The 16,263-nt window shown below is 34.2% G+C and overlaps 1 protein-coding gene across 3 annotated transcripts in view; it reads left to right on the top strand.

The window, feature by feature from the left end:
• The window catches only part of LOC122812232 (adhesion G protein-coupled receptor E2-like), a 1,489,088-nt gene that overhangs the window by 530,659 nt on the left and 942,166 nt on the right, over nucleotides 1-16,263 (top strand). The window lies entirely within an intron of this gene.

Below are 16,263 nucleotides of genomic sequence, written 5' to 3'. Positions count from 1 at the left end.
ATGTAAACTATTTATTTTTCTTTAGAGCAGCTTTATTTTCATTCAGTGGTTTCCCCTAGATCCTCATCATGGTTTGATAGGCTGTCTAAGTATCCAGTCAGTGTCTTATATCTCCTTTATATTGCACCTTAGCCAGTGTGATGGGAATCACCAGTGTCTGAGTATTTGTGTTGACTGGAGAGGACGGAATTCTAGATTTAGTGTTGAATGATGTAATAGTGTTCTTGGATCTGTTTGAACAACCTTGATTAAATATTCATGTTCCTACTTTATATAAAAGTGTATCTAATATAGATGAAGTGCCATACTTACCTAAAAAGGAGACAGAGTCTACAAATGGATCCTCTCTCTGCTATATCAGCAAGACCATATATTTTCATGTGTTTTTATGCAATTCTGCTAGTGCCCCAGTTCCCATGCCTCCTATTTTCATCTATGTTTCTGTCATTCTGTTAGTGCCCCTGCTCCCATGCCTCCTATTTTCATCTGTCTGTCATTCTGCTAGTGCCCCTGCTCCCATGCCTATTTTCATCTGTTTCTCTGTCATTCCGTTAGTGCCCCTGCTCCCATGCCTCCTGTTTTCATCTGTTTCTCTGTCATTCTGTTAGTGCCCCTGCTCCCATGCCTCCTAGATTTCAATCTCCTGCATCAAGAAAAATTCTTTGATGAAATGCTGTAATTTCACTTAAATGATCCATACACTCACTCTTTTTTTATCATGGGAAGTATGTAGATATGGATCAAGATGATACTTTCCTCTAACCAGTATCCTCTCCAAATGAAAATATTATTATTACTCCTCTGCACTGGGATCTACACAGTCAGCATAATATATGTTTTGAAAATCCTTTCTGTGTTACCTTATGTTCCGATTTTAGGTGTGTTTCTTGGAGCATAGTGATATGCATGTTAAATTATTTAATGTAAGCTAGTGATTTAGTCATTTTAACTGATCTGTAAAGCCATTTGCATTCCGTGTCATCAATGTCAATGCCATAAGACACCAATAAAAGTGTTCCTAGTTGTGATAGTGTTCACTAATAAATTACTTCATCCTGGCTAATCTTGTTACTATTTCTTTTCTGGAATTTAAAAATATGACTGTACAGAGTTTTGTAAAAAACCTATATGAAGGCTATTTTTTCAAACTATATACATAAAAAATTGATTAATGTAATGCAGGTAACAAGAACTATGTAAATAGTAAATAAAAGTAAAATTGAAAGGCTATCTTCTTCTTAAAGACTGCATGTTAATGCTTTTGATTGGCATCTGTTTAGTATTGCAAAATTATAGATAAAATAAGTTTACTATCACATACTTGAATTTACTCCGTTCGAGTGCTAAGATGTTTGAATCACATGTTAAGAAATCTCAACACCAAACACAAAAAATGTTGAAGGCAGTATTTTAGTAAAGTCGAAATTTTGAAAATGTCAACTTTACTGAAATGCTGCACTTCTGCTCAACATTAGCAAACACTTTTATATACATGTATGTGTATATATATATATATATATATATATATATATATATATATATATATATATATATATATATATATATATATATATATCCACACACAAACTCTGAGATCGCACTACAGTGAGGGAAAGGGTACATTTCCTGATCCCCACTATAGTGCGATCTGCACCACAATGTCGAACCTTACAACAGTGAATGCTCACTATTGTAAGGTTCGACATTGTGGCATTTGTAATTTCAGCTCAACCAAAGGCAGTTTCGCACAAATGTCAATCGCACGAAGTGTAAGAGACAAAGTGATTGTAAGCTGATATAATAACTGTGCTTTCCTAGGTTCATAGGTTCATAGGAGTTTACTAGGCTAATGACCACATGGGCCTTTTTAAGCCTAGCCATGCAGCCCAAATCTCTGATAAGTTCTGTCACCTTTGATAAGTGTAAGCATGGGTCTGGGAGATGAACCATTTACAGGTTACCTGTTTGCATTACAGACATAGGTGCCAAACCAGGGATGAATTTCCAGTTTCCCATCCAATTGTCCAACTTGCACTTGAATTGGGTTAGGGAGGAACTCTGTTTCACATGGATGGGGAGCCTGTTCCATAGATAGGGTGGTCTCTGGGATAAATATCTATCTCTCCAGGAGATTCTATTTATATCACAGGCAAGGTTTAAGTCTTTAGAATGGGTAATGCTGGTACTGTTTGTTTTCTGGATATGCAAGGGGTCAATCAGAGTGGGATCTGACAATGCCCTGTATGCCAGGCATAAGATCTCCCCATAAAAGCCTGTAGGAGACAGAATACAGGAATAGGCCCTTGTGGTGGTCAGCACAAGCCATATTGCTTATGCCCTGTATTCTTTTAGTGAGGAACCTCTGCGGACATTCCAGTTGTTGGATATGCCTGGTTAGGTACATACCAAAGGGGGCATTGTACTCAATAATAGGTCTGATGAATGCTGAATACAGTGGAACAATGACTTCCTTGGATTTAGATGCCATACCTTTGTTTATAAATTGTACAGCATAGAATGATTTCCTTACCACTGTAAACATGTGATGATCAAAGGCTAGATTACTATCTGTGTGTGTCCCCTAAGTCCCTGACTTCTGGGTCAACTCTAAGGGGTGTGTTGTCAATATGATAGTTACCAGGGATAGATGACTTCACAAAGGACACTATTATGCATTTCTTGGCATTTAGTTTTAGTCCATGGCTCTTACATCACTTGTTTGTCTGTGTCAGCCCCTCCTGGAGAACGTTTGTGTCAGTGTGAGATTCAATGACAGCTCCTAATTTGCAGTCATCTGCAAATTTAGTCATCCAGAGACCACTGACATTGGCCTTGACTTCTGTGAAGTAAATGCCAAAAAAAAGAGTGGTCCAAGGAGTGATCCCTGAAGGACTGCACTTCTGAATGACCTCTTTGTAGAGGTGGATTCCCCAGTTCTAACTTCCTGGGTCTTGACTGTGAGCCAGTTGGCTATCCAACAGGTGACATCCGAGTTTGTACCTAACCTCTTGAGTTTGTCAACAATGCCTATTGTGTCAAATGCCTTGGCCAGGTCAGGGTAGGCAGTGTGAACAATTTTTCCCTCATCCATTGCTTTGGAGACCTTCTCAAAGAAGTCCACCAGGGTGAGTAGGCATGATCTGCCCTTGACAAAACCAGACTGTGTTGGGTCCAGTGTCTGGAGGTTTACTATATCTCTATTGATCATCTCCATGACAATTCTTTCCATATCTTTACATATAAGACTAATGAGACTTATGGGTCTTTAGTTTCCAGGGTCTGTAGATGGTCCACCTTTGTGCAGAGGGATGACAGTTGCCTTTTTCCATTCATGATGCATGAAGCCTGTTTGGATGCAACAGTTAAACAGTAATTCCAGAGGCCCTGATAGGTCATGTTTCATGCTATTTAGTAGGCGTCCTGCGATATTATCTGGACCCATTGATGCAGTGTTCTTGGTCTTAGAGGGAGTATTAAGAACCTGTGATAGTAAGGGGAGTTATATTTGATGATATTTCCTGAGGGAAAGTTGAGGGGGAGAGAGGAGTAAAGTTGGATCTGAATTTATCAGCCAGGAGGTTTGCTGTATCTTCTGGCTCAGTATAGGTGGCTCATTTACAGTCAGCTCTGCACACAATTGTGTATTGCCTTTGAGGTTGTGGACATAGTGAAAGAATGCTTTGTGGTTGTCCTTGGCCTGTCCTGTCATGTTCCCAAGATTGCCTTGTAATAAACATTTTCCCTGATAACAACCATATCCTACTAAAATGCCATGCTAGAAAAAAAAAAAGATAACTTTTAAAGTGAAGCCATTTCAATTACTTTCCACAGGCTCATTAGCCATATTTCTTATGTATAAAAGGCATATTTAAGTTTATAATATAAATAACCAAATGAGGCAGAAAAGTCCCTTTGAAATGCAAGAAACACCAGCTTTCCATGAAAATCACTTAGAAAGTCTGTTTGTGTACTACTGTCTTCAATATACATGCTGAAAATAGCTCTGGTTGATCGTGAAGAGAGAGTCCTTATTCAACCAATCCAAAACAAGCTTTATGCCATATCTCCTTTCAATGTTTTAATGCATGAATATTTTTGCTGTCTAATTACTTATGGTCAATATGGTGGCCATTACTGAAGGAATGTTGTAAAATGATCCTGGTAACATAGAAATAAAGTAATAATAAGTTTAATTACTAATAAAGCTAGGGTTAGATAACTGCTTGATGTTAATAAAAAGTAAAAATACCAAGGACAGGGAAACTGACAATGTTGAAGAAAGAGTTCAAAGTAATATGCTTATTGTCTAAGACCACTCAGTTGAAACTCCTCCAGTGCAAAACTATGTGAACTTTTGAAAAATTGTTTCTAAGATTGGTCCTTTATTATATTACTGAATGTTACATCAAAGTCTCAAATGACTTTGTGACAGTGTTCATGTCTTTTGGTGAAAAGTTCTATGTTCCTTTGCTTATCCTTTGTAATCTTTATAAACAGTGGGAATGATTTTGTTAGCCATCTCTTGCAGGGCTGCCTGCCATCTTGAGTGTTTCTAGTTTTTTCAGTGGATCTCTTGGCATCTGAGGTGATGCCTGATAGAAAATTTATTTATTTATCATTTGTTGACCAGGAATGTCTGACTAGGACATAGCCTATTTTCAGTGGAGGCCAGGGGAGAAACACTCCTGTTTATTTATCATTTGTTGACCAGGAATGTCCGACTAGGATAGAGCCTATTTTCAGCGGAGGCCCGGGGAGAAACACTCCTGTTTATTTATCATTTGTTGACCAGGAATGTCCGACTAGGACAGAGCCTATTTTCAGTGGAGGCCAGGGGAGAAACACTCCTGTTTATTTATCATTTGTTGACCAGGAATGTCCGACTAGGACAGAGCCTATTTTCAATGGAGGCCCAGGGAGAAACACTCCTGTTTATTTATCATTTGTTGACCAGGAATGTCCGACTAGGACAGAGCCTATTTTCAGTGGAGGCCAGGGGAGAAACACTCCTGTTTATTTATCATTTGTTGACCAGGAATGTCCGACTGGGACAGAGCCTATTTTCAGTGGAGGCCTGGGGAGAAACGCTCCTGTTTATTTATCATTTGTTGACCAGGAATGCCTGACTAGGACAGAGCCTATTTTCAGTGGAGGCCAGGGGAGAAACACTCCAGATGTATGTCTTTGGAATGTGGGAGGAAACAAGAGTACCCATAGGAAACCCATGTGAGCACAGGGAGGACATGCAGACTCCACACAGAAGGCACCCCAGCAGAGAATTGAACCAGAGAACTTCTTGCTGTGAGGTGATAACGTTAACTGCTGCACCATTGCACCACCTGAAAAAAAATAATATTGTAGTATAAAGTAGTTCAAATCATGGCTATAGTCTTTTGCAAAGTCTTAAATGTTGTACAGATTTACTCCTTGTCATTCTAGTCCATGCATAACAATTGTGATCTACAAAGATAGTTTTGGCAATGATCAATAAATGAGTTCCCTTTGACCACAGCAAATTTAATAGTTGTTCCTTTAACTGGAAGTTTTCACTAAATATTTTTTTTTATTATTTCAAATAAGATGTCTTAAACATTACATGAAATAAAGATAAATAACATATTTACAATTCTAAAACATTACTAACTTCAAACCATTATATAACTATTTACATTGGTGTCTATGCAAATAACATTGAAATTCTATATTATATAGAGTTAGAAACATAAGATGATATATCTTCTTCGATATTTTCAAGTATTTCCAGTACTTTCATCCAAGAGTAATAGTAAGAAGTAGATCTTTTAGTTCTGTTCTTCACTGTTAATATTTCCATGTGAGCAACTGTTGTTGTTAAAGTCTCAAATTCCTTGAACGTAGGCGAAGCCTCATTTTTCCAGTGTATAGTTATGATTTTACGTGAAATTGCTAATAGTGACCATAGGATTTTAGTGTCTTTTTTTGGTACACAGTTTGGAATAGGAGAGTTGAATAAAATTAAAGACTTTGTTAATTGAAAATTATCATTATAAACAGTCTGAAAAAAATAATTAATGGATTTCCAGTACATATTGAGACATATACATTCATAAAAAACATGCTGCCAATCTGCTTTTATCTTGATATGGCATCTCCAACATTGATCTTCAATAGAATACATTTTGGCTAACCTATGTGGTGTATAGAAACTTCTGTGTAGATATCTCCAAGTGAATAATTGCCAGTATTTTGATAATGTAGAAAATTTGGAAGATTTTAGAATATTACTTTTTCTTCTTCAACTGGAGGATGGTTGTTTATTAAAGTATAATAATCCCAGTATGATTTTTCATGATAGTTTTTGTTTTTTAACAATTTTATAGATATTAGACAAATAACCTGTACCCTGATAAGGCTGTTTTGTGATAAGAATAAGGTATTCAATGAGTTTTGGAGCTTCATGTCTAACTGAAGGTTGCATTTGTTCTATTTTATTTATAAGAAAATGCCTTAGATTTTGTAAAACAGCCAATTGTCTTTATTTATATTATAATTATAAATTATCTGTTCCTTTGTTAGAATTTTCCTTTCTCTATAAGTTGATGCCAAAAGAGTAATGTTTCTTCTTCAAGTATATTTATTTTAGATATTTGGAATGTATCTAGAATATTTGGTGTAAAAGCTATAGGGAAATAAGAAAAATCCAAGAATTAATATTTGGTATTTTGTTTATATATGTTCTGAACACTGAAAGTGTAGAACTTACATAGTTTGATGGCAATTTATTAATATTATTCCTTTCCCTAAAAAATAATCTTTTAACATCCATATAAGGGGTGATGGTATTACTGTTAAGTTGTCTTGTATGTGATTATAATTGATTTCTATGTAAATCTGCTCATGGGCTTGTTTCCATATAGGTGTGTATGAATTATTTAACCATAGTGTTATGTTTTTAATAACAGATGAGGTAATATATAAATCAATATCCGTAAATTAATTCCACCATCTTCCCAATCTGGCAAATGTTTATTTAAGGCTATACGGGTTTATTTGGAAACCATAGAAAATTTAAAATTAGTTTATTGTATCTTTGAATAATATATTTGGGAGGTGGCAATGAAACATTTTGTATTAAGTATAATATTTTGGGAAATATGATTATTTTAATAAGATATAATCTGTCTGCTGTTGAAAAGATATATTTATTCCAGTAACCAATTGTTTGTTCTATTTTGTCTAGTATTTTATTATAGTTAAATATTAGAGAATCTGTTAATTCATTGAGTAGATTTATTCCCAGATATAATAATTTACTTTCTGTTACTATATATTTGGAAAATCTTTTGTTTATATTATTTTTTTTTACAATTACAGGGCATAATTTTAGTTTTGTTTTCATTAAATTTTAAGCCTGAAATATTTTGAAATTTATTCATGGAGTTAAATAGAGCATTCAAAGACTCATTTGCATCTGAGAGAGTTAATAGTATGTCATCAGCAAAGAGTTGGATTTTAAGGTTTAACATTTTATTAATACAAATGCCCTTTATGTTATTGTTTGATCTGATTTGATTTGCAAAGGGTTCTATGAGTAATGCAAATAACAATGGTGATAAAGGGCAACCTTGTTTAGTTCCCTTTTTTATTGTTATAGGGCCTGATCTATATGATCCCAGTTTAACATATGCAGTAGATTTTTCATATAGTATTTGGATAAGATTATTAAAATTAAAAGGAAAGTTATATTCTTTTAAAACTAGTGAAAGAAAGTTCCAATTAACCGAATCAAAAGCTTTATTAATATCTAATGAGATTACATTTAAATTTAGGACTTTATGTTTGCTATAATCTATTAATGTTAGTATTCTTTTAATATTATCTGAAGTATTTCTTCCTTTAATAAAACCTGTTTGATCTTTGTGAATTAAGAAAGGAAGAAAGTGTTTGATCCTATCTGTATATAGCCATAAACATCTTGTAGTCTATATTGAGTAATGATATTGGCCTATATGAGGAACACTGTTTCTCATCTTTATCTGGTTTGATAATTGGGGATATCAATGAATATTTCCAAGAGGGTGGTATATTCATATCTTTATTGGCTATATCATATACTTTTAATAATAAAGATATGGCTTGATTGGGTATTAATTTATACATTTCTGGTAGCATATTGTCTGGGCCAGGTGCTTTATTTGTCTTGAGCTTTTAATTTGTGATTTTAATTCTGTCATATTGATTGGTTTGTTTATAATGTCTATTTGTTCTTGTGTTAATTTAATATGAATATTGTTTTCTAAGTATTTTTTATATCCTTAGTAGGTGTATCTTGAGTATTTATGGAATTATCAATGTTAAATTGGAGTCTGAATGCTTCTAAAATATCATTTAGTTCCGTAACTCTTTTGTTAGTATTGGGAATAAATATTTCTTTTATTTGCTTAGATTTAATTATTTTTTTGTTCTATTAGTTAAGTATCTCAGGTGTGCTGAATTAGTAGAGTATGAGTTTATTTTTATCTTTTCTAAGTTAATCATAATCTTATGGTGTAGCAATTCTGTATACTTCTTATTGATTTGTGTAAGTTCTTGAACTTGAGTAGCATTACCCTTTTGTATTTCCAGTTTCAATTTATCTGCTTTGTTTTGTAAGTCTAGCATATCTTTATTCCATAACTTCCTTTTATTTATGTACCAGGATAATATCTTCCCATATGTAACTGTTTTTAATGAATCCCAGACATATATTTCTGAAATATCTTCTGTGTAATTTATTTCTAGAAAGTTTTTGATTGTTTCTTCATAAAATTCTTTGAAATCTCTCAATTTTGTGATATAGGAAGGTATCCTAGTAATGGGATTTGAATAAAATGGTGTAAGCTCTATCTCAAAGACTATGGCATTATGATCAGATAAAGGACAATTTATGATTTTGACTTTGTCAATTTTGTTATTAGGTCATTGGCAACATATATTCTATCAATTCTAGAGTTAGTTTTATATCTATGAGAATAAAATGTGAAGATTAGTGAGTCTGGTTCTGCAAATTCATTTATATCTTTTAAATACAATGTATCTATAAATTTTGATAGTGCTTTAGAGATGGGTTGTTTTCTTCTTTTGGATTTAGAATCTGTATCTTTTCATTCATTATACAGTTGAAGTCTCCTGCCAATATCAGGCTACCCTTAGTTAAATGAATTATCTCTTCAAAATGCTGTTTAACTGTTTTTAATCCTAGTCCTGGGATCCAATATAGATTTACTAACGTATAGATTCTCTTATTTAACTCTATTGAAACTAGACAAAACATACCTGATGTATCTTGATGAGTAGTAATTATTTTAGGTGTTATAGTTGAGTTGCGAAGTAGTATAGCTACTCCTCTTTTTTGTTTTGTATTGAGAGTTTATTAGTACTGTGTAATTATTAATATTTAAGTTGTTTATATCTCTATCTAATAAGTGTGTCTCTTGTAAAAAGACTATTTGTGGTTTATGTAAGTTTATGTACTTGAATAGGCTTCTCCTTTTATTACTATTATTTAGACCATTAACATTTATGGATAAACATTTCATTTCCTAGTTTTGAGTTTGTTTTATGTGTAAGTTTATGTAAATATTGTTTATTCTTAGTTCCATCTTGGATACATAATTCAAAAAGTTTTTCTTGTATGATTTTTGCATGTTTCTGAGTGACACCAAAGTGATAGAATAAAAAAAACAAAGAACTTCCAAACTTGTAATTCTTAACCTTAAAAACCATTCCCTATTGCTATGAGGTAATATACCTCTTCGTTTGGTTAGTGAATCTAACCAAACAAACTTTCTACCCTCACAAATAATATTTGGATCAGTTTCTCTTATCCTCTTAGTTTTAAATAAAGATAATTGAATAATATATTAAGATAATCTAATCAGCTAAAATATATACATATATTCTTTACTCATCTTATTGTAATTCAATAATACTTACTTCTAAGCAGTAAGCAGGTTTCAAAAAGGTACAAATATTTAGATTGAGGTAGTATCATTTCAAAATAATTTAGGGTATTAATAAACATCATGTTAAAATCTCTAGCTGTATATTTCATACATCTGTTGAAAACTATTTACTGACATTACTGTATAATACAGTACCATTGTTGTGCAATTGTTTTAGACTACTCAAGTCCGAAACCAGTGTTTAAATTAATATTTGCAAAGTCATATTGGAATAAAAACATGAATAGTTCTGAAACCACATCATATTTCATGTTTAACATAAACTGAAATGCGATAGAATGTATAAGTATATTAATATTTCTTTAGTAGACATTAAATATGTTCCTCTGATTGCATTTTTCAGCTTTTCAATGACAATTCCCATGGCTGGAGACAACAAGATCACAATTTAGACAGCTCCCTTATCCAAGAGACCACTCATAATGTTGTTACCTGATTGAGTGTCTTGTTGCCAACACTTCCATCAACCCTCAGAGGGACCCTGCACAATGAAAACTGACACAGTACAGAGGTAAAACTGCAGCGCACTTGACCACACCCTCAAAGCAAACATCTATGTATATCACACATCAACTCCCACAGCTTAGACTGACACCCAACCAGTGAGTCTATCTGCTGACAACAAGTGCTGGAGATACAATCCTGACCTACTCAACACCAGTAATTCAATCCTATGACTGAACAAAAGTATACCGGAGAACACATCAAAACAATGGAAGCTGCCAAGATTCAAACCACCATGTACGAAAATATTACAGGCCAAAATTCCCAACCCATTTTGCAGCAAAGAGACAAAACGTATTCAAACCATGGGGTAACACCTTTACCACGTCAAAAGGTGTCCAAGAAGCTTGTTTTTCCTCCAACATCGGAGGACAGCCACGATGATCCATGCACTGCAAGAGTACCATTTTATCCTGGCAATTGCTTCACGACTGTATATAGAAACATTTAATCCAAATCATTAACTGGCACCACAACAATATTTCTCAGAAAAGCTGTTTTACAGCCAATGACCAGACAGAACGCATCATTGAGAGGATACATTTATCAAATGTCAAGTGCCCCAGCCATAATACAAGTGTCTCCTCAAATCAATCCCCAACAAATCTACTGCCCACCAAACTTGCAGACCAATACTGGCATCCTTTCTTGCAGTCACATTGAAACACAAAAATACAGGTCCGCTGATCAGGAACAACCAGGCTCTCAACTGCCAGACAACACACCCGTCTGCAGAAAGGTCCAAGAATCATAGTTGCATTGTCAAGCATCCTTGTCCACACTAACAGTAACATGATATACCCGCATACACTAGTATTGTGTCATTCTTGATAATGTAAAAGCCAGACAATATTATAAGAAGGGTGAAGCCACAGCCAGGCAACATAACAAGAAGAGCACAGCCGCAGTCACCATTCAGATGAGCAAACGGGAACAGCATGAGCCATCTAAGGATGGATAGCCCATTGAGTACCTGCCACAATGCATGCCCATAATGCATGGCAACCCAGTAACAAATTAGGGTGTGGGCTAAGCCTCTCCCCCTTCCACTCAAATCAGATCCAACACAATATGTGTGTAGAACACAGATGCTTCGACAAAGCCCAAAGCCACATGGGATATAAACATTGTATAATTGACACACCAGGTCAAATCCACTGTTGTTATGTTACTCATTATAGTTGCCTATACAATCATTGCTTTCACTTTCTCCATCTAGTATACCATAACGCCATCTAAATGTTTGATTTCCCAAATGCACATCCAACCTTCTTGTTGCATCCCACCTGCCCACCCGAGGGCATACCTTGGCAGCAGGACATCAGTAGTATTCTGCAGGAGCACCAGCGTGGGAAATGGCAACCCTCCCCAAAATAAACCTGTCAGTTGCTTGACATTTACTAGTTTCTTTAGAGAATTTGTAAAACAGCAGTGATTTTATTTGCTGATGATTAATTTCTGCTTTTAAACTCTGCTGTATAAAACATAGTAAGGGATAGCTAAAATGTCTGGAAATCTAAACTGATAGAAAGACAAGCAGATATATGTCCTTATCTATCAAGGTGCTAGAAGACATCAGTAGCCATAAACTGAAAGTGCTTCAAAAATAAATATCTGTGTATATTTATATGAACCTTTTATATTATTTATGTTTCCTTAGAAGGAATTTAGGTTTCTGTATCTTTAAATGTGAACCTAGCTTATTTTCTGACTAGACGTCAATTAGAAAGAGTCAGGGGATGGCGTACACAAGTAAATGCGACAAGCAATAAGTAACTCAAGTTTCTAGTGATGTTTGTGGCTGTTAAATTGTCTTGAGAACCAAGCAGGAAAAGGTATGTGTTTTTTCTTTTTTCTTTTCCCTCCTCTTATTTGGTGACAAACTCATGTAGTGTGCACGCAAGCACTCTAGTTTATGGAGTAGTGTTCACAACTGTCAAACTTTGCATTTTAAACATGCTATGCCTTATTTCTCTACAAAAGAAAAGACAACAGGATATCTAAGCTAGTCACAAGCATCTTTCAACTCCGGATGTCTGGAGCCACAACACACATGACTTATAGCCTCAAAATATCACTTAAAACATATTTTTTTCACTGGACTATATCAGTATGTGCATATGGGTCAAAGGCAGAACATCTTTTAAGATTATTTAAAGTAGTCTTATGATACATCCTAACTGAAATACTTCATTTCAAAAGCAACACATTTCTGCCCAGCATTAGCGTTTATCCAAACAGGGACACTTTTAACTTATAAAAAGTAATACTATCAGGGATGTAACTGATAATAAGTTATATAGCAGCCATTACTATACCTATTAAGCAATATAACCATATACTGATTAAAGTATTATAAGTTAATGAAGATTTAATAAAAAGAAGAGAAAAATAAAAACAACAAAATACAAAGAGAGAAAATAAATAAATAAATAAACTATTTGGGAACATTATTATGCATTGATTACTCTGATTAAGAATATGAAAATAATAGATGGATAATAATGAAAAATAGAGTAATGTTTAAATTATGCTTAGTATATTGATGTGATTTGAGATAAATGTATTTACATTTATGCTAATTTTGACATTTAAAATATAATTGAAAACAGTACCTGTTTTGGTGTAACTTGAAGACAGTAAGAACTTTTCTTTTGTTGTTAGTATTATTATTTAGATTTTTACAGAATATAACATATGTAAGATTATTTGTCCTTTAGTTTTTTTCTTTTGCTCAACAGTTTTCCAATTATTTACTTCAGCATTTCTCTTCGGTGTACTTATTGTCCAGTCCATAGATTCTTCATGTGTTAGGATGTTGTTGTTGGTATGGTATTTTATTGCTGAATCTACTGTTTCAAAGATTTTTATTCCATTTGGTAGAAAAACTTTCAGTCTTGCTGGAAATAAAAGATGGACTTTCAGTTGCTTTTTCTTCAAGGTTTTTTTTATTGGTAGAAATTCTTTTCTTTTTGAAACCACCTTTGTAGAATAATCATTGTCAAATCTTATTAATGAATCATTGTATTTGATGGGAGAATTTGCCCAAGCATTTCTTAATATAAGATCTTTATCTTGTGTAGAAAAACGTCTCACAATTATATATCTCGGCATGTTCTTACCCAGAGAAGAAGCATTTCCAGAAGCTGCTAGTGATCTATGCGCCCGTTCTATACCATATGAAAGAGCTTCAGGTATTTTTGTTACATCTGGTATCCAGGTGGTAAGAAAGTTTATCATATTGTCCCCTTCAGATTTTTCTGGTAGACCATATATTCTAATATTATTTCTTCTTGTTCGGTTTTCCATATCATCAAGCTTTTCTAGTAAATATGTATTCTGTTGAAGTAAGAATTCAGTTTGTTGTTCTTCTATTTGGACTCTAGTGTCAATGTCACTTAATGACTGTTCAATAAGTGATATCTGTCCTTTCTGCTGTGTAAACATTTCTTGAAGCTGTTCCAGTTGTTGTGAGCACTTTTCTTTAAAAGTATCTATTTTATTGTCCATCTTGTCGATTTTTATTGTAAGTTCCTGTATATTTGTAATGAGAGACTGCAGGTCTTTTTTGAGAGAAGAGTCTTGTGCTGTATTCCTTAGATGACTCATGCTGTAAAGCTGATATTGGTGCTGATTTTCCAGTAATTAATTTGACAGGAATTATTCAAGTTCTGACAATAAAATTTTTCTTATAGATGCTCAGAGTTATTAGAAATAAGTTAGTAATAAAAATGTCTTCAAATTAAATATTATTTTGTAAAATTCCTGTCAGGAATTGTATTGAGGTAAGAGAGCTGAAATGAAGTGCAGCTATCAGTTCAGCATCCTAGCCACGCCCCCCTAACTGGAAGTTTTGAACCTTTTTCACAATGGAACAAACAAATCTTTCAGCTAATATGACAGGTATAAAAATTCTGTGGGTTCTGTCTAGTAGTATTTTTACTTGCTATGTATGTCCATAAACTTAGCTGATGGGTCATAAAACTAAAACAGTCTCTGTCTTCTATACCTTTAGTAACATTAATAAAATGAAGGTTCTCTCTTCTAACCCTATTTTCAATCTCTAATAATTTCTTCCTAACTTCTTCTTTACAGCTTCCAATTCTGTCAGTCTCAAAGACTGCCCAGTGTCTGATTTCTGTGAAGCCAAACTCTCATCTGAATGACTGGAGAGGATAATTATTACAACTTCCATTTTTTGTCATTGAATCTTGTATATTCCCATAACAAGTCACTTATTTATATTATTTCAGTCCATTTTGTATATTTTCTACTGTAAGTCCAACATTGCTAATACCTCACTCTGGCACTTTTTCAATCTAGAGAGATCAGATTCTGCCATGTACTGGATTGCTGGAGATGAATTAAAGTCCCCCTTTAATAGGCAATTTCTGGCTGCCAGACTGCTTTTTATCATATAAATTAACAGCTTGCGACAAGGATATTATATTGCCTCAGAGAGAGAGCGGATGTCCATGGCCAGTCAGTTCAGTACCATACCAGAAAGACTCCCTGTGATAGGAATATCCGTCAAAGAATTCTCATGCTGTTCATCCACGAAAACCTGTAGTGGATCAATGAATGACACTAAAGGAAGATCAGATGTCCAACATAAATAGCTCTGTTAAATTCTCTGACCATTGCTGAAATCATCCCCACAGTCGCCTTCCTAGTATTTTGTGGCAACAACTTCAGGGCAATAATGAAGCATACTGGACAGTGTTAGTGTTTTCAAGTAGCAGTCAGAATTTTATAGACATAGCATACTTTGACAACTTTCTGACCATCTCTGAAGATAGGTGCTGTTGTATATTGCCTTTTCATTTTAAATAGAGGTTAATTTTTCTTCTGAAATTTGAAGTTCTTCTTTTTCAGAGGAAAATGATAAAACTCTCAAGATGAAATAATCTTTTATGGATTAGTCTTTCTGACTGTGGAATTCAGTTCTAAAAATTAGTAATGCTGTTTCACCTTAGCTATATAGTAAAAGCTAACTAACACTTATTGGACAAGCCAAACTACATGCCTATTGTAAATCTGGATCTATATTGTCTTATCAGATGATGAAAAGAGTGAACGTTATTTCATCAATCTGATAATGTCAAAGGAAAAAATAGCGAAGTCACAGATCATCGATTTTTTTCCCAAGAAAAAGAATCGGTGGGCCGTCTTTGGGACTTTGCCATTTCCTCTACTATGGTGTGATCCTGGAGTTGGTATATTTAAGTGTGGGGGGGGGGGCGTGGGTGGTGAAGCCCCCCACTTAATTTTGTGTTTAAACCTTTTTTTTTTTTTTTTTTTTTTTTTAACGGAGCAGCAACATTTTTCCCTGGGGAAAAATTCGCTGTTCAGTGTGTTTGCGTTTTTGTGATTTCGACATTATCGTTTCGATGAAAGAACATTTGCTCTTGTCATCATCCGATAATGTGATATAGATGCATAAATCCAGCATTACTTGTGTAAATGAGTTTGATAATGTGTACCTGCAATGGAATACCGACTAGTGAACCATAACTCTCAACTTCTTTCTCAAGAAACGCAGACAAAGATAAAAATAATGAGCATGCAAAGGCCCAAATCAGAAATGACTTTTACATATCACCCTTAATTCACATAAAACAATAGTAGATCGGGTTTCACAAGAGGAGGCATTTCTCTACATAGAGACCTCGAATATTTGGCATTATTGACTGACTGTAATCATCAATGGTTTATCATAAAAGAAAATTGTTATGAGGGACATAGCAAAACATATGAGGCAAAATGAAAAACAGTT

Source organism: Protopterus annectens, chromosome 9.part0 (genome assembly GCF_019279795.1).
Source record: "Protopterus annectens isolate FY-2018-M chromosome 9.part0, PAN1.0, whole genome shotgun sequence".
Lineage (NCBI taxonomy): Eukaryota > Metazoa > Chordata > Ceratodontiformes > Protopteridae > Protopterus > Protopterus annectens.
Note: the sequence above shows the minus strand (reverse complement) of the source record. Positions and strands in the feature narration are given on the sequence as shown.